Raw genomic sequence first — 27,448 nt, forward strand, 5'->3', positions numbered from 1 at the left:
GATTCGAAAGTCTAGACTCACAGGAGAAGGACCATGTGGTGCCCGAGGCAGCGAAATCCCCTTGGAGACAAGTCGGCTGGAGGCCGATGTATTGAATCTCGACGCAATTTGAGTGTTCCATCGTCATTAGAAGGCACTGAACGTTACAATTAACTATCATTTTTGCGTCGGATTCGAAAATCTAGACACACAGGAGAACGACCATAAGGTGCCCGAGGCAGCAATAGACCCTTGGAGACAAGTCGGCTGGAGGACGATGTATTGAATCTCGACGCAATTTGAGAGTTCCATCGTCATTAGGCGGCCCTGAACGTTACAATTAACTATCATTTTTGCGTCGGATTCGAAAATCTAGACTTACAAGAGAACGACCATAAAGTGCCCGAGGCAGCATTAGACTCTTGGAGACAAGTCGGCTGGAGGATGATGTATTGGATCGCGACGCAATTTGAGTGTTCCATCGTCATTAGGAGGCCCTGAATGTTACAATTAACTATCAGTTTTTCGTCGGATTCGAAAATCTAGACTCACAGCAGACGAACCATTTGGTGCCCGAGGCAGCAATATCCCCTTGGAGACAAATCGGCTGGAGGACGATGTATTGAATCCCGACGCAATTTGAGTCTTCAGTCGTCCTTAGGAGGCGCTGAACGTTACAATTCACTATCATTTTTGCGTCGGATTCGAAAATCTAGACTCACAGGAGAAGGACCATGTGGTGCCCGAGGCAGCGATATCCCCTTGGAGACAAGTCGGCTGGAGGCCGATGTATTGAATCTCGACGCAATTTGAGTGTTCCATCGGCATTAGGAGGCCCTGAACGTTTCAATTAACTATCATTTTTGCGTCGGATTCGAAAATCTAGACTCACAGGAGAACGACCATAAGGTGCCCGAGGCAGCAATAGACACTTGGAGACGAGTCGGCTGGAGGCCGATGTATTGAATCTCGAAGCAATTTGAGTGTTCCATCGGCATTAGGAGGCCCTGAACGTTGCAATTAACTATCATTTTTGCGTCGGATTCGATAATCTAAACTCACAGGAGACCGACCATAAGGTGCCCGAGGCAGCAATAGACCCGTGGAGACAAGTCGGCTGGAGGCCGATGTATTGAATCTCGACGCAATTTGAGTGTTCCATCGTCATTAGAAGGCCCTGAACGTTACAATTAACTATCATTTTTGCGTCGGATTCGAAAATCTAGACTCACAGGAGAACGACCATAAGGTGCCCGAGGCAGCAATAGACCCTTGGAGACAAGTCGGCTGGAGGCCAATGTATTGAATCTCGACGCAATTTGAGTGTTCCATCGTCATTAGAAGGCCCTGGACGTTACAATTAACTATCATTTTTGCGTCGGATTCGAAAATCTAGACTCACAGGAGAACGACCATAAGGTGCCCGAGGCAGCAATAGACCCTTGGAGACAACTCGGCTGGAGGGCGATGTATTGAATCTCGACGCAATTTGAGAGTTCCATCGTCATTAGGCGGCCCTGAACGTTACAATTAACTATCATTTTTGCGTCGGATTCGATACTCTAAACTCACAGGAGAACGACCACAAGGGGCCCGAGGCAGCAACAGACCCTTGGAGACAAGTCGGCGGGAGGCCGATGTATTGAATCTCGACGCAATTTGAGTGTTCCATCGTCATTACAAGGCCCTGAGCGTTACAATTAACTATCATTTTTCTGTCGGATTCGAAAATCTAGACTCACAGGAGAACGACCATAAGGTGCCCGAGGCAGCAATAGACCCTTGGAGACGAGTCGGCTGGAGGCCGATGTATTGAATCTCGACGCAATTTGAGAGTTCCATCGTCATTAGGCGGCCCTGAACGTTACAATTAACCATCATTTTTGCGTCGGATTCGAAAATCTAGACTTACAAGAGAACGACCATAAAGTGCCCGAGGCAGCATTAGACTCTTGGGGACAAGTCGGCTGGAGGATGATGTATTGGATCGCGACGCAATTTGAGTGTTCCATCGTCATTAGGAGGCCCTGAATGTTTCAATTAACTATCAGTTTTTCGTCGGATTCGAAAATCTAGACTCTCAGCAGACGAACCATTTGGTTCCCGAGGCAGCAATATCCCCTTGGAGACAAATCGGCTGGAGGACGGTGTATTGAATCTGGACGCAATTTGAGTCTTCTATCGTCATTAGGAGGCGCTGAACGTTACAATTCACTATCATTTTTGCGTCGGATTCGAAAATCTAGACTCAGAGGAGAAGGATCATATTGTGCCCGAGACAGCAATATCCCCTTGGAGACAAGTCGGCTGGAGGACGATGTATTGAATCTCGACGGAATTTGAGTGTCCCATCGTCATTAGGAGGCCCTAAACGTTACAATTAAGCTATTATTTTTGCGTCGGATTCGATAATCTAAACTCACAGGAGAATGACCATACGGTGCCCGAGGCAGCAATAGACCCGTGGAGACAAGTCGGCTGGAGGCCGATGTATTGAATATCGATGCAATTTGAGTGTTCCATCGTCATTACAAGGCCCTAAACGTTACAATTAACTATCATTTTTGCGTCGGATTCGAAAATCTAGACTCACAGGAGTTAGACCATAAGGTGCCCGAGGCAGCAATAGACCCTAGGAGACAAGTCGGCTGCAGGCCGATGTATTGAATCTCGACGCAATTTGAGTGTTCCATCGGCATTAGGAGGCCCTGAACGTTACAATTAACTATCATTTTTGCGTCGGATTCGATAATCTAAACTCACAGGAGAACGACCATAAGCTGCCCGAGGCAGCAACAGACCCTTGGAGACAAGTCGGCTGGAGGACGATGTATTGAATCTCGACGCAATTTGAGTGTTCCATCGACATTACAAGGCCCTGAACGTTACAATTAACTATCATTTTTGCGTCGGATTCGAAAATCTAGACTCACAGGAGAACGACCATAAGGTGCCCGAGGCAGCAATAGACCCTTGGAGACAAGTCGGCTGGAGGACGATGTATTTGATCGCGACGCAATTTGAGTCTTCTATCGTCAGTAGGAGGCGCTGAACGTTACAATTCACTATCATTTTTGCGACTGATTCGAAAATCTAGACTCACAGGAGAAGGACCATGTGGTGCCCGAGGCAGCGATATCCCCTTGCAGCCAAGTCGGCTGGAGGCCGATGTATTGAATCTCGACGCAATTTGAGTGTTCCATCGTCATTAGATGGCCCTGAGCGTTACAATTAACTTTCATTTTTGCGTCGGATTCGAAAATCTAGACTCACAGGAAAACGACCATAAAGTGCCCGAGGCAGCATTAGACCCTTGGAGACAAGTCGGCTGGAGGATGATGTATTGGATCGCGACGCAATTTGAGTGTTTCATCGTCATTAGGAGGCCCTGAATGTTACAATTAACTATCAGTTTTTCGTCGGATTCGAGAATCTAGACTCACAGCAGACGAACCATTTGGTGCCCGAGGCAGCAATATCCCCTTGGAGACAAATCGGCTGGAGGACGATGTATTGAATCTCGACGTAATTTGAGTCTTCTATCGTCATTAGGAGGCGCTGAACGTTACCATTCACTATCATTTTTGCGTCGGATTCGAAAATCTAGACTCACAGGAGAAGGATCATATTGTGCCCGAGACAGCAATATCCCCTTGGAGACAAGTCGGCTGGAGGACGATGTATTGAATCTCGACGCAATATGAGTGTCCCATCGTCATTAGGAGGCCCTAAACGTTACAATTAACTATCATTTTTGCGTCGGATTCGATAATCTAAATTCACAGTGGAACGACCACACGGTGCCCGAGGCAGCTATTGACCCTTGGAGACAAGTCGGTTGGAGGACGATGTATTGGATCGCCACGCAAAATGAGTGTTCCATCGTCATTAGGAGGCAGTGAGTGTTACAATTAACTATCAGTTTTTCGTCGGATTCGAAAATCTAAACTCACAGGAGAACGACCATAAGGTGCCCGAGGCAGCAATAGACCGTTGGAGACAAGTCGGCTGGAGGCCGATGTATTGAATCTCGACGCAATTTGAGTGTCCCATCGTCATTAGAAGGCCCTGAACGTTACAATGAACTATCATTTATGCGTCGGATTCGAAAATCTACTCACAGGAGAAGTTCATACGGTGCTCGAGACAGCAATATCCCCTTGGAGACAAGTCCGCTGGAGGCCGATGTATTGAATCTCGACGCAATTTGAGAGTTCCATCGGCATTAGGAGGCCCTGAACGTTACAATTAACTATCATTTTTGCGTCGGATTCGAAAATCTAGACTTACAAGAGAACGACCATAAGGTGCCCGAGGCAGCATTAGACCCTTGGAGAGAAGTCGGCTGGAGGACGATGTATTGAATCTCGACGCAATTGGAGAGTTCTATCGTCATCAGGAGGCGCTGAACGTTACTATTCACTATCATTTTTGCGTCGGATTCGAAAATCTAGACTCACAGGAGAAGGATCATATGGTGCCCGAGGCAGCAACAGACCCTTGGAGACAAGTCGGCTGGAGGCCGATGTATTGAATATCGACGCAATCTGAGTGTTCCATCGTCATTAGGAGGCCCTAAACGTTACAATTAACTATCATTTTTGCGTCGGATTCGATAATCTAAACTCACAGGAGAACGATCATAAGGTGCCCGAGGCAGCATTAGACCCTTGGAGACAAGTCGGCTGGAGGAGGATGTATTGAATCTCGACGCAATTTGAGTGTTCCATCGTCATTACAAGGCCCTGAACGTTACAATTAACTTTCATTTTTGCGTCGGATTCGAAAATCTAGACTCACAGGAGAACGACCATAAGGTGCCCAAGGCAGCAAAAGACCCTTGGAGACAAGTCGGCTGGAGGCCGATGTATTGAATCTCGACGCAATTTGAGTGTTCCATCGGCATTAGGAAGCCCTGAACGTTACAATTAACTATCATTTTTGCGTCGGATTCGATAATCTAAACTCACAGGAGAACGACCATAAGGTGCCCGAGACAGCAATAGACCCTTGGAGACAAGTAGGCTGGAGGCCGATGTATTGAATCTCGACGCAATTTGATTATTCCATCGTCATTACAAGGCCCTGAACGTTACAATTAACTATCATTTTTGCGTCGGATTCGAAAATCTAGACTCACAGGAGAACGACCATAAGGTGCCCGAGGCAGCAATAGACCCTTGGAGACAAGTCGGCTGGAGGCCGATGTATTGAACCTCGACGCAATTTGAGTGTTCCATCGTCATTACAAGGCCCTAAACGTTTCAATTAACTATCATTTTTGCGTCGGATTCGATAATCTAAACTCACAGGAGAACGACCATAAGGTGCCCGAGGCAGCAACAGACCCTTGGAGACACGTCGGCTGGAGGCCGATGTATCGAATCTCGACGCAATTTGAGTGTTCCATCGTCATTACAAGGCCCTGAACGTTACAATTAACTATCATATTTGCGTCGGATTCGAAAATCTAGACTCACAGGAGAACGACCATAAGGTGCCCGAGGCAGCAATAGACCCTTGGAGACAAGTCGGCTGGAGGCCGATGTGTTGAATCTCGACGCAATTTGAGTGTTCCATCGGCATTAGGAGACCCTGAACGTTACAATTAACTATCATTTTTGCGTCGGATTCGATAATCTAAACTCACAGGAGAACGACCATAAGGTGCCCGAGGCAGCAACAGACCTTTGGAGACAAGTCGGCTGGAGGACGATGTATTGGATCGCGACGCAATTTGAGTCTTCTATCGTCATTAGGAGGCGCTGAACGTTACAATTCACTATCATTTTTGCGTCGGATTCGAAAATCTAGACTCACAGGAGAAGGACCATGTGGTGCCCGAGGCAGCAATATCCCCTTGGAGACAAGTAAGCTGGAGGCCGATGTATTGAATCTCGACGCAATTTGAGTGTTCCATCGTCATTAGAAGGCCCTGAACGTTACAATTCACTATCATTTTAGCGTCGGATTCGAAAATCTAGACTCACAGGAGAAGGATCATATTGTGCCCGAGACAGCAATATCCCCCTGGAGAGAAGTCGGCTGGAGGACGATGTATTGAATCTCGACGCAATTTGAGTGTCCCATCGTCATTAGGAGGCCCTAAACGTTACAATTACCTATCATTTTGGCGTCGGATTCGAAAATCTAAACTCACAGGGGAACGACCATACGGTGCCCGAGGCAGGTATTGACCCTTGGAGACAAGTCGGTTGGAGGACGATGTATTGGATCGCGACGCAAAATGAGTGTTCATCGTCATAACGAGGCCCTGAATGTTACAATTAACTATCAGTTTTTCGTCGGATTCGAAAATCTAATCTCACAGGAGAACGACCATAAGGTGCCCGAGGCAGCAATAGACCCTTATAGACAAGTCGGCTGGAGGCCGATGTATTGAATCTCGACGCAATTTGAGTGTCCCATCGTCATTAGGAGGCGCTGAACGTTAGAATTAACTATCATTTTTGCGTCGGATTCGAAACTCTAGACTAACAGGAGAAAGATCATATTGTGTCCGAGACAGCAATATCCCCTTGGAGACAAGTCGGCTCGAGGACGATGTATTGAATCTCGACGCAATTTGAGTGTCCCATCGTCATTAGGAGGCCCTAAACGTTACAATTAACTATCATTTTTGCGTCGGATTCGATAATCTAAACTCACAGGAGAACGACCATAAGGTGCCCGAGGCAGCTATTGACCCTTGGAGACAAGTCGGCTGGAGGCCAATGTATTGAATCTCGACCCAATTTGAGTGTTCCATCGTCATTACAAGGCCCTGAACCTTACAATTAACTATCAGTTTCGCGTCGGATTCGAAAATCTACTCACAGGAGAAGTTCATACGGTGCTCGATACAGCAATATACCCCTTGGAGACAAATCGGCTGGAGGACGATGTATTGAATCTCGACGCAATTTGAGTGTCCCATCGTCATTAGGAGGCGCTGAACGTTAGAATTAACTATCATTTTTGCGTCGGATTCGAAACTCTAGACTAACAGGAGAAAGATCATATTGTGTCCGAGACAGCAATATCCCCTTGGAGACAAGTCGGCTCGAGGACGATGTATTGAATCTCGACGCAATTTGAGTGTCCCATCGTCATTAGGAGGCCCTAAACGTTACAATTAACTATCATTTTTGCGTCGGATTCGATAATCTAAACTCACAGGAGAACGACCATAAGGTGCCCGAGGCAGCTATTGACCCTTGGAGACAAGTCGGCTGGAGGCCAATGTATTGAATCTCGACCCAATTTGAGTGTTCCATCGTCATTACAAGGCCCTGAACCTTACAATTAACTATCAGTTTCGCGTCGGATTCGAAAGTCTACTCACAGGAGAAGTTCATACGGTGCTCGAGACAGCAATATACCCCTTGGAGACAAATCGGCTGGAGGACGATGTATTGAATCTCGACGCAATTTGAGTGTTCCATCGTCATTAGAAGGCCCTGAACGTTACAATTCACTATCATTTTAGCGTCGGATTCGAAAATCTACACTCACAGGAGAAGGATCATATTGTGCCCGAGACAGCAATGTCCCCTTGGAGACAAGTCGGCTGGAGGACGATGTATTGAATCTCGACGCAATTTGAGTGTCCCATCGTCATTAGGAGGCCCTAAACGTTACAATTAACTACCATTTTTGCGTCGGATTCGAAAATCTAAACTCACAGGCGTACGACCATACGGTGCCAGAGGCAGCTATTGACCCTTGGAGACTAGTCGGTTGGAGGACGATGTATTGGATCGCGACGCAAAATGAGTGATCCATCGTCATTAGGAGGGCCTGAATGTTACAATTAACTATCAGTTTTTCGTCGTTATCGAAAATCTAAACTCACAGGAGAACGACCATAAGGTGCCCGAGGCAGCAATAGACCGTTGGAGACAAGTAGGCTGGAGGCCGATGTATTGTATCTCGACGCAATTTGAGTGTTCCATCGTCATTACAAGGCCCTGAACCTTACAATTAACTATCAGTTTCGCGTCGGATTCGAAAATCTACTCACAGGAGAAGTTCATACGGTGCTCGAGACAGCAATATCCCCTTGGAGACAAGTCCGCTGGAGGCCGATGTATTGAATCTCGACGCAATTTGAGAGTTCCATCGGCATTAGGAGGCCCTGAACGTTACAATTCACTATCATTTTTGCGTCGGATTCGAAAATCTAGACTCACAGGAGAAGGATCATATTGTGCCCGAGACAGCAATATCCCCTTGGAGACAAGTCGGCTGGAGGACGATGTATTGAATCTCGACGCAATTTGAGTGTCCTATCGTCATTAGGAGGCCCTAAACGTTACAATTAACTATCATTTTTGCGTCGGATTCGATAATCTAAACTCACATGGGAACGACCATACGGTGCCCGAAGCAGCTATTGACCCTTGGAGACAAGTCGGTTGGAGGACGATGTATTGGATCGCCACGCAAAATGAGTGTTCCATCGTCATTAGGAGGCCCTGAATGTTACAATTAACTATCAGTTTTTCGTCGGATTCGATAATCTAAACTCACAGGAGAACGACCATAAGGTGCCCGAGGCAGCAACAGACCCTTGGAGACAATTCGGCTGGAGGCCGATGTATTGAATCTCGACGCAATTTGAGTGTTCCATCGGCATTAGGAGGCCCTGAACGTTACAATTAACTATAATTTTTGCGTCGGATTCGATAATCTAAACTCACAGGAGAAACACCATAAGGTGCCCGAGGCAGCAATAGACCCTTGGAGACAAGTCGGCTGGAGGCCGATGTATTGAATCTCGACGCAATTTGAGTGTTCCATCGTCATTAGAAGGCCCTGAACGGTACAATTAACTATCATTTTTGCGTCGGATTCGAAAATCTAGACTCACAGGAGAACGGCCATAAGGTGCCCGAGGCAGCAATAGACCCTTGGTGACAAGTCGGCTGGAGGCCGATGTATTGAATCTCGACGCAATTTGCGTGTTCCATCGTCATTAGAGGGCCCTGAACGTTACAAGTAACTATAATTTTTGCGTCGGATACGAAAATCTAGACTCACAGGAGAACGACCATAAGGTGCCCGAGGCAGCAATATCCCCTTGGAGACAAATCGGCTGGAGGATGATGTATTGAATCCCGACGCAATGTGAGTCTTCTATCGTCATTAGGAGGCGCTGAACGTTACAATTCACTATCATTTTTGCGTCGGATTCGAAAATCTAGGCTCACAGGAGAAGGATCATATTGTGCCCGAGACAGCAATATCCCCTTGGAGACAAGTCGGCTGGAGGACGATGTATTGAATCTCGACGCAATTTGAGTGTCCGATCGTCATTAGGAGGCCCTAAACGTTACAATTAACTATCATTTTTGCGTCGGATTCGATAATCTAAACTCACAGGGGAACGACCATACGGTGCCCGAGGCAGCTATTGACCCTTGGAGACAAGTCGGCTGGAGGACGATGTATTGGATCGCGACGCAAAATGAGTGTTCCATCGTCATTAGGAGGCCCTGAACGTTACAATTAACTATCATTTTTGCGTCGGATACGAAAATCTAGACTCACAGGAGAACGACCATAAGGTGCCCGAGACAGCAATATCCCCTTGGAGACAAGTCGGCTCGAGGACGATGTATTGAATCTCGACGCAATTTGAGTGTCCCATCGTCATTAGGAGGCCCTAAACGTTACAATTAACTATCATTTTTGCGTCGGATACGAAAATCTAGACTCACAGGAGAACGACCATAAGGTGCCCGAGGCAGCAATAGACCCTTGGAGACAAGTCGGCTGGAGGCCGATGTGTTGAATCTCGACGCAATTTGAGTGTTCCATCGGCATTAGGAGACCCTGAACGTTACAATTAACTATCATTTTTGCGTCGGATTCGATAATCTAAACTCACAGGAGAACGACCATAAGGTGCCCGAGGCAGCAACAGACCTTTGGAGACAAGTCGGCTGGAGGACGATGTATTGGATCGCGACGCAATTTGAGTCTTCTATCGTCATTAGGAGGCGCTGAACGATACAATTCACTATCATTTTTGCGTCGGATTCGAAAATCTAGACTCACAGGAGAAGGACCATGTGGTGCCCGAGGCAGCAATATCCCCTTGGAGACAAGTAAGCTGGAGGCCGATGTATTGAATCTCGACGCAATTTGAGTGTTCCATCGTCATTAGAAGGCCCTGAACGTTACAATTCACTATCATTTTAGCGTCGGATTCGAAAATCTAGACTCACAGGAGAAGGATCATATTGTGCCCGAGACAGCAATATCCCCCTGGAGAGAAGTCGGCTGGAGGACGATGTATTGAATCTCGACGCAATTTGAGTGTCCCATCGTCATTAGGAGGCCCTAAACGTTACAATTAACTATCATTTTGGCGTCGGATTCGAAAATCTAAACTCACAGGGGAACGACCATACGGTGCCCGAGGCAGCTATTGACCCTTGGAGACAAGTCGGTTGGAGGACGATGTATTGGATCGCGACGCAAAATGAGTGTTCATCGTCATTACGAGGCCCTGAATGTTACAATTAACTATCAGTTTTTCGTCGGATTCGAAAATCTAATCTCACAGGAGAACGACCATAAGGTGCCCGAGGCAGCAATAGACCCTTATAGACAAGTCGGCTGGAGGCCGATGTATTGAATCTCGACGCAATTTGAGTGTTCCATCGTCATTACAAGGCCCTGAACCTTACAATTAACTATCAGTTTCGCGTCGGATTCGAAAATCTACTCACAGGAGAAGTTCATACGGTGCTCGATACAGCAATATACCCCTTGGAGACAAATCGGCTGGAGGACGATGTATTGAATCTCGACGCAATTTGAGTGTCCCATCGTCATTAGGAGGCGCTGAACGTTAGAATTAACTATCATTTTTGCTTCGGATTCGAAACTCTAGACTAACAGGAGAAAGATCATATTGTGTCCGAGACAGCAATATCCCCTTGGAGACAAGTCGGCTCGAGGACGATGTATTGAATCTCGACGCAATTTGAGTGTCCCATCGTCATTAGGAGGCCCTAAACGTTACAATTAACTATCATTTTTGCGTCGGATTCGATAATCTAAACTCACAGGAGAACGACCATAAGGTGCCCGAGGCAGCAACAGACCCTTGGAGACAAGTCGGCTGGAGGCCAATGTATTGAATCTCGACCCAATTTGAGTGTTCCATCGTCATTACAAGGCCCTGAACCTTACAATTAACTATCAGTTTCGCGTCGGATTCGAAAGTCTACTCACAGGAGAAGTTCATACGGTGCTCGAGACAGCAATATACCCCTTGGAGACAAATCGGCTGGAGGACGATGTATTGAATCTCGACGCAATTTGAGTGTTCCATCGTCATTAGAAGGCCCTGAACGTTACAATTCACTATCATTTTAGCGTCGGATTCGAAAATCTACACTCACAGGAGAAGGATCATATTGTGCCCGAGACAGCAATGTCCCCTTGGAGACAAGTCGGCTGGAGGACGATGAATTGAATCTCGACGCAATTTGAGTGTCCCATCGTCATTAGGAGGCCCTAAACGTTACAATTAACTACCATTTTTGCGTCGGATTCGAAAATCTAAACTCACAGGCGAACGACCATACGGTGCCAGAGGCAGCTATTGACCCTTGGAGACTAGTCGGTTGGAGGACGATGTATTGGATCGCGACGCAAAATGAGTGATCCATCGTCATTAGGAGGGCCTGAATGTTACAATTAACTATCAGTTTTTCGTCGTATTCGAAAATCTAAACTCACAGGAGAACGACCATAAGGTGCCCGAGGCAGCAATAGACCGTTGGAGACAAGTAGGCTGGAGGCCGATGTATTGTATCTCGACGCAATTTGAGTGTTCCATCGTCATTACAAGGCCCTGAACCTTACAATTAACTATCAGTTTCGCGTCGGATTCGAAAATCTACTCACAGGAGAAGTTCATACGGTGCTCGAGACAGCAATATCCCCTTGGAGACAAGTCCGCTGGAGGCCGATGTATTGAATCGCGACGCAATTTGAGAGTTCCATCGGCATTAGGAGGCCCTGAACGTTACAATTCACTATCATTTTTGCGTCGGATTCGAAAATCTAGACTCACAGGAGAAGGATCATATTGTGCCCGAGACAGCAATATCCCCTTGGAGACAAGTCGGCTGGAGGACGATGTATTGAATCTCGACGCAATTTGAGTGTCCCATCGTCATTAGGAGGCCCTAAACGTTACAATTAACTATCATTTTTGCGTCGGATTCGATAATCTAAACTCACATGGGAACGACCATACGGTGCCCGAAGCAGCTATTGACCCTTGGAGACAAGTCGGTTGGAGGACGATGTATTGGATCGCCACGCAAAATGAGTGTTCCATCGTCATTAGGAGGCCCTGAATGTTACAATTAACTATCAGTTTTTCGTCGGATTCGATAATCTAAACTCACAGGAGAACGACCATAAGGTGCCCGAGGCAGCAACAGACCCTTGGAGACAATTCGGCTGGAGGCCGATGTATTGAATCTCGACGCAATTTGAGTGTTCCATCGGCATTAGGAGGCCCTGAACGTTACAATTAACTATAATTTTTGCGTCGGATTCGATAATCTAAACTCACAGGAGAAACACCATAAGGTGCCCGAGGCAGCAATAGACCCTTGGAGACAAGTCGGCTGGAGGCCGATGTATTGAATCTCGACGCAATTTGAGTGTTCCATCGTCATTAGAAGGCCCTGAACGGTACAATTAACTATCATTTTTGCGTCGGATTCGAAAATCTAGACTCACAGGAGAACGGCCATAAGGTGCCCGTGGCAGCAATAGACCCTTGGTGACAAGTCGGCTGGAGGCCGATGTATTGAATCTCGACGCAATTTGCGTGTTCCATCGTCATTAGAGGGCCCTGAACGTTACAAGTAACTATAATTTTTGCGTCGGATACGAAAATCTAGACTCACAGGAGAACGACCATAAGGTGCCCGAGGCAGCAATAGACCCTTGGAGACAAGTCGGCTGGAGGACGATGTATTGAATCTCGACGCAATTAGAGAGTTCCATCGTCATTAGGCGGCCCTGAACGTTACAATTAACTATCATTTTGGCGTCGGATTCGTAAATCTAGACTTACAAGAGAACGACCATAAAGTGCCCGAGGCAGCATTAGGCCCTTGGAGACAAGTCGACTGGAGGACGATGTATTGGATCGCGAAGCAATTTGAGTGTTCCATCGTCATTAGGAGGCCCTGAATGTTACAATTAACTATCAGTTTTTCGTCGGATTCGAAAATCTAGACTCACAGCAGACGAACCATTTGGTGCCCGAGGCAGCAATATCCCCTTGGTGACAAATCGGCTGGAGGACGATGTATTGAATGCCGACGCATTTTGAGTCTTCTATCGTCATTAGGAGGCGCTGAACGTTACAATTCACTATCATTTTTGCGTCGGATTCGAAAATCTAGACTCACAGGAGAAGGACCATGTGGTGCCCGAGGCAGCGATATCCCCTTGGAGACAAGTCGGCTGGAGGCCGATGTATTGAATCCCGACGCAATTTGAGTGTTCCATCGTCATTAGAAGGCCCTGAACGTTACAATTAACTATCATTTTTGCGTCGGATACAAAAATATAGACTCACAGGAGCACGACCATAAGGTGCCCGAGGAAGCAATAGACCCCAGGAGACAAGTCGGCTGGAGGACGATGTATTGGATCGCGACGCAATTTGAGTGTTCCATCGTCATTAGGAGGCCCTGAATGTTACAAATAACTATCAGTTTTTCGTCGGATTCGAAAATCTAGACTCACAGCAGACGAACCATTTGGTGCCCGTGGCAGCAATATCCCCTTGGAGACAAATCGGCTGGAGGATGATGTATTGAATCCCGACGCAATGTGAGTCTTCTATCGTCATTAGGAGGCGCTGAACGTTACAATTCACTATCATTTTTGCGTCGGATTCGAAAATCTAGGCTCACAGGAGAAGGATCATATTGTGCCCGAGACAGCAATATCCCCTTGGAGACAAGTCGGCTGGAGGACGATGTATTGAATCTCGACGCAATTTGAGTGTCCGATCGTCATTAGGAGGCCCTAAACGTTACAATTAACTATCATTTTTGCGTCGGATTCGATAATCTAAACTCACAGGGGAACGACCATACGGTGCCCGAGGCAGCTATTGACCCTTGGAGACAAGTCGGTTGGAGGACGATGTATTGGATCGCGACGCAAAATGAGTGTTCCATCGTCATTAGGAGGCCCTGAACGTTACAATTAACTATCATTTTTGCGTCGGATACGAAAATCTAGACTCACAGGAGAACGACCATAAGGTGCCCGAGACAGCAATATCCCCTTGGAGACAAGTCGGCTCGAGGACGATGTATTGAATCTCGACGCAATTTGAGTGTCCCATCGTCATTAGGAGGCCCTAAACGTTACAATTAACTATCATTTTTGCGTCGGATACGAAAATCTAGACTCACAGGAGAACGACCATAAGGTGCCCGAGGCAGCAATAGACCCTTGGAGACAAGTCGGCTGGAGGCCGATGTGTTGAATCTCGACGCAATTTGAGTGTTCCATCGGCATTAGGAGACCCTGAACGTTACAATTAACTATCATTTTTGCGTCGGATTCGATAATCTAAACTCACAGGAGAACGACCATAAGGTGCCCGAGGCAGCAACAGACCTTTGGAGACAAGTCGGCTGGAGGACGATGTATTGGATCGCGACGCAATTTGAGTGTCCCATCGTCATTAGGAGGCCCTAAACGTTACAATTAACTATCATTTTTGCGTCGGATTCGATAATCTAAACTCACATGGGAACGACCATACGGTGCCCGAGGCAGCTATTGACCCTTGGAGACAAGTCGGTTGGAGGACGATGTATTGGATCGCCACGCAAAATGAGTGTTCCATCGTCATTAGGAGGCCCTGAATGTTACAATTAACTATCAGTTTTTCGTCGGATTCGAAAATCTAATCTCACAGGAGAACGACCATAAGGTGCCCGAGGCAGCAATAGACCCTTATAGACAAGTCGGCTGGAGGCCGATGTATTGAATCTCGACGCAATTTGAGTGTTCCATCGTCATTACAAGGCCCTGAACCTTACAATTAACTATCAGTTTCGCGTCGGATTCGAAAATCTACTCACAGGAGAAGTTCATACGGTGCTCGATACAGCAATATACCCCTTGGAGACAAATCGGCTGGAGGACGATGTATTGAATCTCGACGCAATTTGAGTGTCCCATCGTCATTAGGAGGCGCTGAACGTTAGAATTAACTATCATTTTTGCGTCGGATTCGAAACTCTAGACTAACAGGAGAAAGATCATATTGTGTGCGAGACAGCAATATCCCCTTGGAGACAAGTCGGCTCGAGGACGATGTATTGAATCTCGACGCAATTTGAGTGTCCCATCGTCATTAGGAGGCCCTAAACGTTACAATTAACTATCATTTTTGCGTCGGATTCGATAATCTAAACTCACAGGAGAACGACCATAAGGTGCCCGAGGCAGCAACAGACCCTTGGAGACAAGTCGGCTGGAGGCCAATGTATTGAATCTCGACCCAATTTGAGTGTTCCATCGTCATTACAAGGCCCTGAACCTTACAATTAACTATCAGTTTCGCGTCGGATTCGAAAGTCTACTCACAGGAGAAGTTCATACGGTGCTCGAGACAGCAATATACCCCTTGGAGACAAATCGGCTGGCGGACGATGTATTGAATCTCGACGCAATTTGAGTGTTCCATCGTCATTAGAAGGCCCTGAACGTTACAATTCACTATCATTTTAGCGTCGGATTCGAAAATCTACACTCACAGGAGAAGGATCATATTGTGCCCGAGACAGCAATGTCCCCTTGGAGACAAGTCGGCTGGAGGACGATGTATTGAATCTCGACGCAATTTGAGTGTCCCATCGTCATTAGGAGGCCCTAAACGTTACAATTAACTACCATTTTTGCGTCGGATTCGAAAATCTAAACTCACAGGCGAACGACCATACGGTGCCAGAGGCAGCTATTGACCCTTGGAGACTAGTCGGTTGGAGGACGATGTATTGGATCGCGACGCAAAATGAGTGATCCATCGTCATTAGGACGGCCTGAATGTTACAATTAACTATCAGTTTTTCGTCGTATTCGAAAATCTAAACTCACAGGAGAACGACCATAAGGTGCCCGAGGCAGCAATAGACCGTTGGAGACAAGTAGGCTGGAGGCCGATGTATTGTATCTCGACGCAATTTGAGTGTTCCATCGTCATTACAAGGCCCTGAACCTTACAATTAACTATCAGTTTCGCGTCGGATTCGAAAATCTACTCACAGGAGAAGTTCATACGGTGCTCGAGACAGCAATATCCCCTTGGAGACAAGTCCGCTGGAGGCCGATGTATTGAATCTCGACGCAATTTGAGAGTTCCATCGGCATTAGGAGGCCCTGAACGTTACAATTCACTATCATTTTTGCGTCGGATTCGAAAATCTAGACTCACAGGAGAAGGATCATATTGTGCCCGAGACAGCAATATCCCCTTGGAGACAAGTCGGCTGGAGGACGATGTATTGAATCTCGACGCAATTTGAGTGTCCCATCGTCATTAGGAGGCCCTAAACGTTACAATTAACTATCATTTTTGCGTCGGATTCGATAATCTAAACTCACATGGGAACGACCATACGGTGCCCGAGGCAGCTATTGACCCTTGGAGACAAGTCGGTTGGAGGACGATGTATTGGATCGCCACGCAAAATGAGTGTTCCATCGTCATTAGGAGGCCCTGAATGTTACAATTAACTATCAGTTTTTCGTCGGATTCGATAATCTAAACTCACAGGAGAACGACCATAAGGTGCCCGAGGCAGCAACAGACCCTTGGAGACAATTCGGCTGGAGGCCGATGTATTGAATCTCGACGCAATTTGAGTGTTCCATCGGCATTAGGAGGCCCTGAACGTTACAATTAACTATAATTTTTTGCGTCGGATTCGATAATCTAAACTCACAGGAGAAACACCATAAGGTGCCCGAGGCAGCAATAGACCCTTGGAGACAAGTCGGCTGGAGGCCGATGTAATGAATCTCGACGCAATTTGAGTGTTCCATCGTCATTAGAAGGCCCTGAACGGTACAATTAACTATCATTTTTGCGTCGGATTCGAAAATCTAGACTCACAGGAGAACGGCCATAAGGTGCCCGAGGCAGCAATAGACCCTTGGTGACAAGTCGGCTGGAGGCCGATGTATTGAATCTCGACGCAATTTGCGTGTTCCATCGTCATTACAGGGCCCTGAACGTTACAAGTAACTATAATTTTTGCGTCGGATACGAAAATCTAGACTCACAGGAGAACGACCATAAGGTGCCCGAGGCAGCAATAGACCCTTGGAGACAAGTCGGCTGGAGGACGATGTATTGAATCTCGACGCAATTAGAGAGTTCCATCGTCATTAGGCGGCCCTGAACGTTACAATTAACTATCATTTTGGCGTCGGATTCGTAAATCTAGACTTACAAGAGAACGACCATAAAGTGCCCGAGGCAGCATTAGACCCTTGGAGACAAGTCGACTGGAGGACGATGTATTGGATCGCGAAGCAATTTGAGTGTTCCATCGTCATTAGGAGGCCCTGAATGTTACAATTAACTATCAGTTTTTCGTCGGATTCGAAAATCTAGACTCACAGCAGACGAACCATTTGGTGCCCGAGGCAGCAATATCCCCTTGGTGACAAATCGGCTGGAGGACGATGTATTGAATGCCGACGCATTTTGAGTCTTCTATCGTCATTAGGAGGCGCTGAACGTTACAATTCACTATCATTTTTGCGTCGGATTCGAAAATCTAGACTCACAGGAGAAGGACCATGTGGTGCCCGAGGCAGCGATATCCCCTTGGAGACAAGTCGGCTGGAGGCCGATGTATTGAATCCCGACGCAATTTGAGTGTTCCATCGTCATTAGAAGGCCCTGAACGTTACAATTAACTATCATTTTTGCGTCGGATACAAAAATATAGACTCACAGGAGCACGACCATAAGGTGCCCGAGGCAGCAATAGACCCCAGGAGACAAGTCGGCTGGAGGACGATGTATTGGATCGCGACGCAATTTGAGTGTTCCATCGTCATTAGGAGGCCCTGAATGTTACAAATAACTATCAGTTTTTCGTCGGATTCGAAAATCTAGACTCACAGCAGACGAACCATTTGGTGCCCGAGGCAGCAATATCCCCTTGGAGACAAATCGGCTGGAGGATGATGTATTGAATCCCGACGCAATGTGAGTCTTCTATCGTCATTAGGAGGCGCTGAACGTTACAATTCACTATCATTTTTGCGTCGGATTCGAAAATCTAGGCTCACAGGAGAAGGATCATATTGTGCCCGAGACAGCAATATCCCCTTGGAGACAAGTCGGCTGGAGGACGATGTATTGAATCTCGACGCAATTTGAGTGTCCGATCGTCATTAGGAGGCCCTAAACGTTACAATTAACTATCATTTTTGCGTCGGATTCGATAATCTAAACTCACAGGGGAACGACCATACGGTGCCCGAGGCAGCTATTGACCCTTGGAGACAAGTCGGTTGGAGGACGATGTATTGGATCGCGACGCAAAATGAGTGTTCCATCGTCATTAGGAGGCCCTGAACGTTACAATTAACTATCATTTTTGCGTCGGATACGAAAATCTAGACTCACAGGAGAACGACCATAAGGTGCCCGAGACAGCAATATCCCCTTGGAGACAAGTCGGCTCGAGGACGATGTATTGAATCTCGACGCAATTTGAGTGTCCCATCGTCATTAGGAGGCCCTAAACGTTACAATTAACTATCATTTTTGCGTCGGATTCGATAATCTAAACTCACAGGAGAACGACCATAAGGTGCCCGAGGCAGCAACAGACCCTTGGAGACAAGTCGGCTGGAGGCCAATGTATTGAATCTCGACCCAATTTGAGTGTTCCATCGTCATTACAAGGCCCTGAACCTTACAATTAACTATCAGTTTCGCGTCGGATTCGAAAATCTACTCACAGGAGAAGTTCATACGGTGCTCGAGACAGCAATATACCCTTTGCAGACAAATCGGCTGGAGGACGATGTATTGAATCTCGACGCAATTTGAGTGTTCCATCGTCATTAGAAGGCCCTGAACGTTACAATTCACTATCATTTTAGCGTCGGATTCGAAAATCTACACTCACAGGAGAAGGATCACATTGTGCCCGAGACAGCAATATCCCCTTGGAGACAAGTCGGCTGGAGGACGATGTATTGAATCTCGACGCAATTTGAGTGTCCGATCGTCATTAGGAGGCCCTAAACGTTACAATTAACTATCATTTTTGCGTCGGATTCGATAATCTAAACTCATAGGGGAACGACCATACGGTGCCCGAGGCAGCTATTGACCCTTGGAGACAAGTCGGTTGGAGGACGATGTATTGGATCGCGACGCAAAATGAGTGTTCCATCGTCATTAGGAGGCCCTGAATGTTATAATTAACTATCATTTTTTCGTCGGATTCGATAATCTAAACTCACAGGAGAACGACCATAAGGTGCCCGAGGCAGCAATAGACCCTTGGAGACAAGTCGGCTGGAGGCCGAAGTATTGAATCTCGACGCAATTTGAGTGTTCCATCGTCATTACAAGGCCCTGAACGTTACAATTAACTATCATTTTTGCGTCGGATACGAAAATCTAGACTCACAGGAGAACGACCATAAGGTGCCCGAGGCAGGAATATACCCTTGGAGACAAGTCGGCTGGAGGCCGATGTATTGAATCTCGACGCAATTTGAGTGTTCCATCGGCATTAGGAGGTCCTGAACGTTACAATTAACTATCATTTTTGCGTCGGGTTCGAAAATCTAGACTCACAGGAGAACGACCATATGGTGCCCGAGGCAGCAATAGACCCTTGGAGACAAGTCGGCTGGAGGACGATGTATTGAATCTCGACGCAATTTGAGAGTTCCATCGTCATTAGGCGGCCCTGAACGTTACAATTAACTATCACTTTTGCGTCGGATTCGAAAATCTAGACTTACAAGAGAACGACCATAAAGTGCCCGAGGCAGCATTAGATCCTTGGAGACAAGTCGGCTGGAGGACGATGTATTGAATCTCGACGCAATTTGAGTGTTCCATCGTCATTACAAGGCCCTGAACGTTACAATTAACTATCAGTTTTGCGTCGGATCCGAAAATCTAGACTCACAGGAGAACGACCATAAGGTGCCCGAGGCAGCAATAGACCCTTGGAGACAAGGCGGCTGGAGGACGATGTATTGGATCGCGACGCAATTTGAGTCTTCTATCGACATTAGGAGGCGCTGAACGTTACAATTCACTATCATTTTTGCGTCGGATTCGAAAATCTAGACTCACAGGAGAAGGACCATGTCGTGCCCGAGGCAGCGATATCCCCTTGGAGACAAGTCGGCTGGAGGCCGATGTATTGAATCTCGACGCAATTTGAGTGTTCCATCGTCATTAGAAGGCCCTGAACGTTACAATTAACTATCATTTTTGCGTCGGATACGAAAATCTAGACTCACAGGAGAACGACCATAAGGTGCCCGAGGCAGCAATACACCCTTGGAGACAAGTAGGCTGGAGGACGATGTATTGGATCGCGACGCAATTTGAGTGTTCCATCGTCATTAGGAGGCCCTGAATGTTACCATTAACTATCAGTTTTTCGTCGGATTCGAAAATCTAGACTCACAGGAGAACGACCATAAGGTGCCCGAGGCAGCAATAGACCCTTGGAGACAAGTCGGCTGGAGGCTGATGTATTGAATCTCGACGCAATTTGAGTGTTCCATCGGCATTAGGAGGCCCTGAACGTTAAAATTAACTATCATTTTTCCGTCGGATTCGATAATCTAAACTCACAGGGGAACGACCATACGGTGCCCGAGGCAGCTATTGACCCTTGGAGACAAGTCGGTTGGAGGACGATGTATTGGATCGCGACGCAAAATGAGTGTTCCATCGTCATTAGGAGGCCCTGAATGTTATAATTGACTATCTTTTTTGCGTCGGATTCGATAATCTAAACTCACAGGAGAACGACCATAAGGTGCCCGAGGCAGCAATAGACCCTTGGAGACAAGTCGGCTGGAGGCCGATGTATTGAATCTCGACGCAATTTGAGTTTTCCATCGTCATTACAAGGCCCTGAACGTTACAATTAACTAACCTTTTTGCGTCGGATACGAAAATCTAGACTCACAGGAGAACGACCATAAGGTGCCCGAGGCAGCAATAGACCCTTGGAGACAAGTCGGCTGGAGGCCGATGTATTGAATCTCGACGCAATTTGAGTGTTCCATCGGCATTAGGAGGCCCTGAACGTTACAATTAACTATCATTTTAGCGTCGGGTTCGAAAATCTAGACTCACAGGAGAACGACCATAAGGTGCCCGAGGCAGCAATAGACCCTTGGAGACAAGTCGGCTGGAGGACGATGTATTGAATCTCGACGCAATTTGAGAGTTCCATCGTCATTAGGCGGCCCTGAACGTTACAATTAACTATCATTTTTGCGTCGGATTCGAAAATCTAGACTTACAAGAGAACGACCATAAAGTGCCCGAGGCAGCATTAGATCCTTGGAGACAAGTCGGCTGGAGGACGATGTATTGAATCTCGACGCAATTTGAGTGTTCCATCGTCATTACAAGGCCCTGACGTTACAATTAACTATCATTTTCGCGTCGGATCCGAAAATCTAGACTCACAGGAGAACGACCATAAGGTGCCCGAGGCAGCAAATGACCCTTGGAGACAAGTCGGCTGGAGGACGATGTATTGGATCGCGACGCAATTTGAGTCATCTATCGTCATTAGGAGGCGCTGAACGTTACAATTCACTATCATTTTTGCGTCGGATTCGAAAATCTAGACTCACAGGAGAAGGACCATGTCGTGCCCGAGGCAGCGATATCCCCTTGGAGACAAGTCGGCTGGAGGCCGATGTATTGAATCTCGACGCAATTTGAGTGTTCCATCGTCATTAGAAGGCCCTGAACGTTACAATTAACTATCATTTTAGCGTCGGATACGAAAATCTAGACTCACAGGAGAACGACCATAAGGTGCCCGAGGCAGCAATAGACCCTTGGAGACAAGTAGGCTGGAGGACGATGTATTGAATCTCGACGCAATTTTAGAGTTCCATCGTCATTAGGCGGCCCTGAACGTTACAACTAACTATCATTTTGGCGTCGGATACGAAAATCTAGACTAACAAGAGAACGACCATAAAGTGCCCGAGGCAGCACTAGACCCTTGGAGACAAGTCGGCTATAGGACGATGTATTGGATCGCGACGCAATTTGAGTGTTCCATCGTCATTAGGAGGCCCTGAATGTTACCATTAACTATCAGTTTTTCGTCGGATTCGAAAATCAAGACTCACAGCAGACGAACCATTTGGTGCCCGAGGCAGCAATATCCCCTTTGAGACAAATCGGCTGGAGGACGATGTATTGAATGCCGACGCATTTTGAGTCTTCTATCGTCATTAGGAGGCGCTGAACGTTACAATTCACTATAATTTTTGCGTCGGATTCGAAAATCTAGACTCACAGGAGAAGGATCATATTGTGCCCGAGACAGCAATATCCACTTGGAGACAAGTTGGCTGGAGGACGATGTATTGAATCTCGACGCAATTTGAGTGTTCCATCGTCATTAGAAGGCCCTGAACGTTACAATTAACTATCATTTCTGCGTCGGATTCGAAAATCTAGACTCACAGGAGAACGACCATAAGGTGCCCGAGGCAGCAATAGACACTTGGAGACAAGTCGGCTGGAGGCTGATGTATTGAATCTCGACGCAATTTGAGTGTTCCATCGGCATTAGGAGGCCCTGAACGTTAAAATTAACTATCATTTTTCCGTCGGATTCGATAATCTAAACTCACAGGAGAACGGCCATACGGTGCCCGAGGCAGCAACAGACCCTTGGAGACAAGTCGGCTGGAGGACGATGTATTGAATCTCGACGCAATTTGAGTGTTCCATCGTCATTACAAGGCCCTGAACGTTACAATTAACTATCATTTTTGCGTCGGATTCGAAAATCTAGACTCACAGGAGAACGACCATAAGGTGCCCGAGGCAGCAATAGACCCTAGGAGACAAGTCGGCATGAGGACGATGTATTGGATCGCGACGCAACTTGTGTCTTCTATCGTCATTAGGAGGCGCTGAACGTTACAATTCACTATCATTTTTGCGTCGGATTCGAAAATCTAGACTCACAGGAGAAAGATCATATTGTGCCCGAGACAGCAATATCCCCTTGGAGACAAGTCGGCTGGAGGACGATGTATTGAATCTCGACGCAATTTGAGTGTTCCATCGTCATTAGAAGACCCTGAACGTTATAATTAACTTTGATTTTTGCGTCGGATTCGAAAGTCTAGACCCACAGGGGAACGACCATACGGTGCCCGAGGCAGCTATTGACCCTTGGAGACAAGTCGTTTGGAGGACGATGTATTGAATCTCGACGCAATTTGAGTGTTCCATCGGCATTAGGAGGCCCTGAACGTTAAAATTAACTATCATTTTTCCGTCGGATTCGATAATCTAAACTCACAGGAGAACGACCATACGGTGCCCGAGGCAGCAACTGACCCTTGGAGACAAGTCGGCTGGAGGCCGATGTATTGAATCTCGACGCAATTTGAGTGTTCCATCGTCATTACAAGGCCCTGAACCTTACAATTAACTATCAGTTTCGCGTCGGATTCGAAATTCTACTCACAGGAGAAGTTCATACGGTGCTCGAGACAGCAATATACCCCTTGGAGACAAATCGGCTGGAGGACGATGTATTTAATCTCGACGCAATTTGAGTCTCCTATCGTCATTAGGAGGCGCTGAACGTTACAATTCACTATCATTTTTGCGTCGGATTCGAAAATTTAGACTCACAGGAGAAAGATCATATTGTGCCCGAGACAGCAATATCCCCTTGAAGACAAGTCGGCTGGAGGCCGATGTATTGAATCTCGACGCAATTTGAGTGTTCCATCGTCATTACAAGGCCCTGAACCTAACAATTAACTATCAGTTTCGCGTCGGATTCGAAAATCCACTCACAGGAGAAGTTCATACGGTGCTCGAGACAGCAATATACCCCTTGGAGACAAATCGGCTGGAGGAATATGTATTGAATCTCGACGCAATTTGAGTCTTCTATCGTCATTAGGAGGCGCTGAACGTTACAATTCACTATCATTTTTGCGTCGGATTCGAAAATCTAGACTCACAGGAGAAAGATCATATTGTGCCCGAGACAGCAATATCCCCTTGGAGACAAGTCGGCTGGAGGACGATGTATTGAATCTCGACGCAATTTGAGTGTTCCATCGTCATTAGAAGGCCCTGAACGTTACAATTAACTATGATTTTTGCGTCGGATTCGAAAATCTAGACTCACAGGAGAACGACCATAAGGTGCCCGAGGCACCAATAGACCCTGGGAGACAAGTCGGCTGGAGGCCGATGTATTGGATCTCGACGCAATTTGAGTGTTCCATCGTCATTAGAAGGCCCTGAACGTTACAATTAACTATCATTTTTGCGTCGGATTCGAAAATCTAGACTCACAGGAGAACGACCATAAGGTGCCCGAGGCAGAAATAGACCCTTGGAGACAAGTCGGCTGGAGGACGATGTATTGAATCTCGACGCAATTTGAGTGTTCCATCGTCATTACAAGGCCCTGAACGTTACAATTAACTATCAGTTTTTCGTCGGATTCGAAAATCTAGACTCACAGGAGAACGACCATAAGGTGCCCGAGGCAGCAATAGACCCTTGGAGACAAGTCGGCTGGAGGCCGATGTATTGGATCGCGACGCAACTTGAGTCTTCTATCGTCATTAGGAGGCGCTGAACGTTACAATTCACTATCATTTTTGCGTCGGATTCGAAAATCTAGACTCACAGGAGAAGGACCATGTGGTGCCCGAGGCAGCGATATCCCCTTGGAGACAAGTCAGCTGGAGGCCGATGTATTGAATCTCGACGCAATTTGAGTGTTCCATCGTCATTACAAAGCCCTGAACCTTACAATTAACTATCAGTTTCGCGTCGGATTCGAAAATCTACTCACAGGAGAAGTCCATACGGTGCTCGAGACAGCAATATACCCCTTGGAGACAAATCGGCTGGAGGACGATGTATTGAATCTCGACGCAATTTGAGTAATCCATCGTCATTAGAAGGCCCTGAACGTTACAATTAACTATCATTTTTGCGTCGGATTCGAAAATCTAGACTCACAGGAGAACGACCATAAGGTGCCCGAGGCAGCAATAGACCCTTGGTGACAAGTCGGCTGGAGGCCGATGTATTGAATCTCGACGCAATTTGAGTGTTCCATCGTCATTAGAAGGCCCTGAACGTTACAATTAACTATGATTTTTGCGTCGGATTTGAAAATCTAGACTCACAGGAGAACGACCATAAGGTGCCCGAGGCAGCAATAGACCCTTGGAGACAAGTCGGCTGGAGGCCGATGTATTGGATCTCGACGCAATTTGAGTGTTCCATCGTCATTAGAAGGCCCTGAACGTTACAATTAACTATCATTTTTGCGTCGGATTCGAAAATCTAGACTCACAGGAGAACGACCATAAGGTGCCCGAGGCAGCAATAGACCCTTGGAGACAAGTCGGCTGGAGGACGATGTATTGGATCGCGACGCAATTTGAGTCTTCTATCGTCATTAGGAGGCGCTGAACGTTACAATTCACTATCATTTTTGCGTCGGATTCGAAAATCTAGACTCACAGGAGAAAGATCATATTGTGCCCGAGACAGCAATATCCCCTTAGAGACAATTCGGCTGGAGGACGATGTATTGAATCTCGACGCAATTTGAGTCTTCTATCGTCATTAGGAGGCGCTGAACGTTACAATTCACTATCATTTTTGCGTCGGATTCGAAAATCTAGACTCACAGGAGAAAGATCATATTGTGCCCGAGACAGCGATATCCCCTTGGAGACAAGTCGGCTGGAGGACGATGTATTGAATCTCGACGCAATGTCAGTGTTCCATCGTCATTAGAAGGCCCTGAACGTTACAATTAACTATGATTTTTGCGTCGGATTCGAAAATCTAGACTCACAGGAGAACGACCATAAGGTGCCCGAGGCAGCAATAGACCCTTGGAGACAAGTCGGCTGGAGGCCGATGTATTGGATCTCGACGCAATTTGAGTGTTCCATCGTCATTAGAAGGCCCTGAACGCTATAATTAACTATCATTTTTGCGTTGGATTCGAAAATCTAGACTCACAGGAGAACGACCATAAGGTGCCCGAGGCAGCAATAGACCCTTGGTGACAAGTCGGCTGGAGGCCGATGTATTGAATCTCGACGCAATTTGAGTGTTCCATTGTCATTAGATGGCTCTGAACGATACAATTAACTATCATTTTTGCGTCGGATACGAAAATCTAGACTCACAGGAGAACGACCATAAGGTGCCCGAGGCAGCAATAGACCCTTGAAGACAAGTCGGCTGGAGGACGATGTATTGAATCTCGAGGCAATTTGAGAGTTCCATCGTCATTAGGCGGCCCTGAACGTTACAATTAACTATCAGTTTTTCGGCGGATTCGAAAATCTAAACTCACAGGAGAACGACCATAAGGTGCCCGAGGCAGCAATAGACCGTTGGAGACAAGTCGGCTGGAGGCCGATGTATTGAATCTCAACGCAATTTGAGTGTTCCATCGTCATTACAAGACCCTGAACCTAACAATTAACTATCAGTTTCGCGTCGGATTCGAAAATCTACTCACAGGAGAAGTTCATACGGTGCTCGAGATAGCAATATACCCCTTGGAGACAAATCGGCTGGAGGAATATGTATTGAATCTCGACGCAATTTGAGTCTTCTATCGTCATTAGGAGGCGCTGAACGTTACAATTAACTATGATTTTTGCGTCGGATTCGAAAATCTAGACTCACAGGAGAACGACCATAAGGTGCCCGAGGCAGCAATAGACACTGGGAGACAAGTCGGCTGGAGGCCGATGTATTGGATCTCGACGCAATTTGAGTGTTCCATCGTCATTAGAAGGCCCTGAACGTTACAATTAACTATCATTTTTGCGTCGGATTCGAAAATCTAGACTCACAGGAGAACGACCATAAGGTGCCCGAGGCAGCAATAGACCCTTGGTGACAAGTCGGCTGGAGGCCGATGTATTGAATCTCGACGCAATTTGAGTGTTCCATCGTCATTAGAAGGCCCTGAACGTTACAATTAACTATCATTTTTGCGTCGGATACGAAAATCTAGACTCACAGGAGAACGACCATAAGGTGCCCGAGGCAGAAATAGACCCTTGGAGACAAGTCGGCTGGAGGACGATGTATTGAATCTCGACGCAATTTGAG

The sequence above is a fragment of the Schistocerca serialis genome, chromosome 10 (genome assembly GCF_023864345.2).
Source record: "Schistocerca serialis cubense isolate TAMUIC-IGC-003099 chromosome 10, iqSchSeri2.2, whole genome shotgun sequence".
NCBI classification, from domain to species: Eukaryota; Metazoa; Arthropoda; class Insecta; order Orthoptera; family Acrididae; genus Schistocerca; species Schistocerca serialis.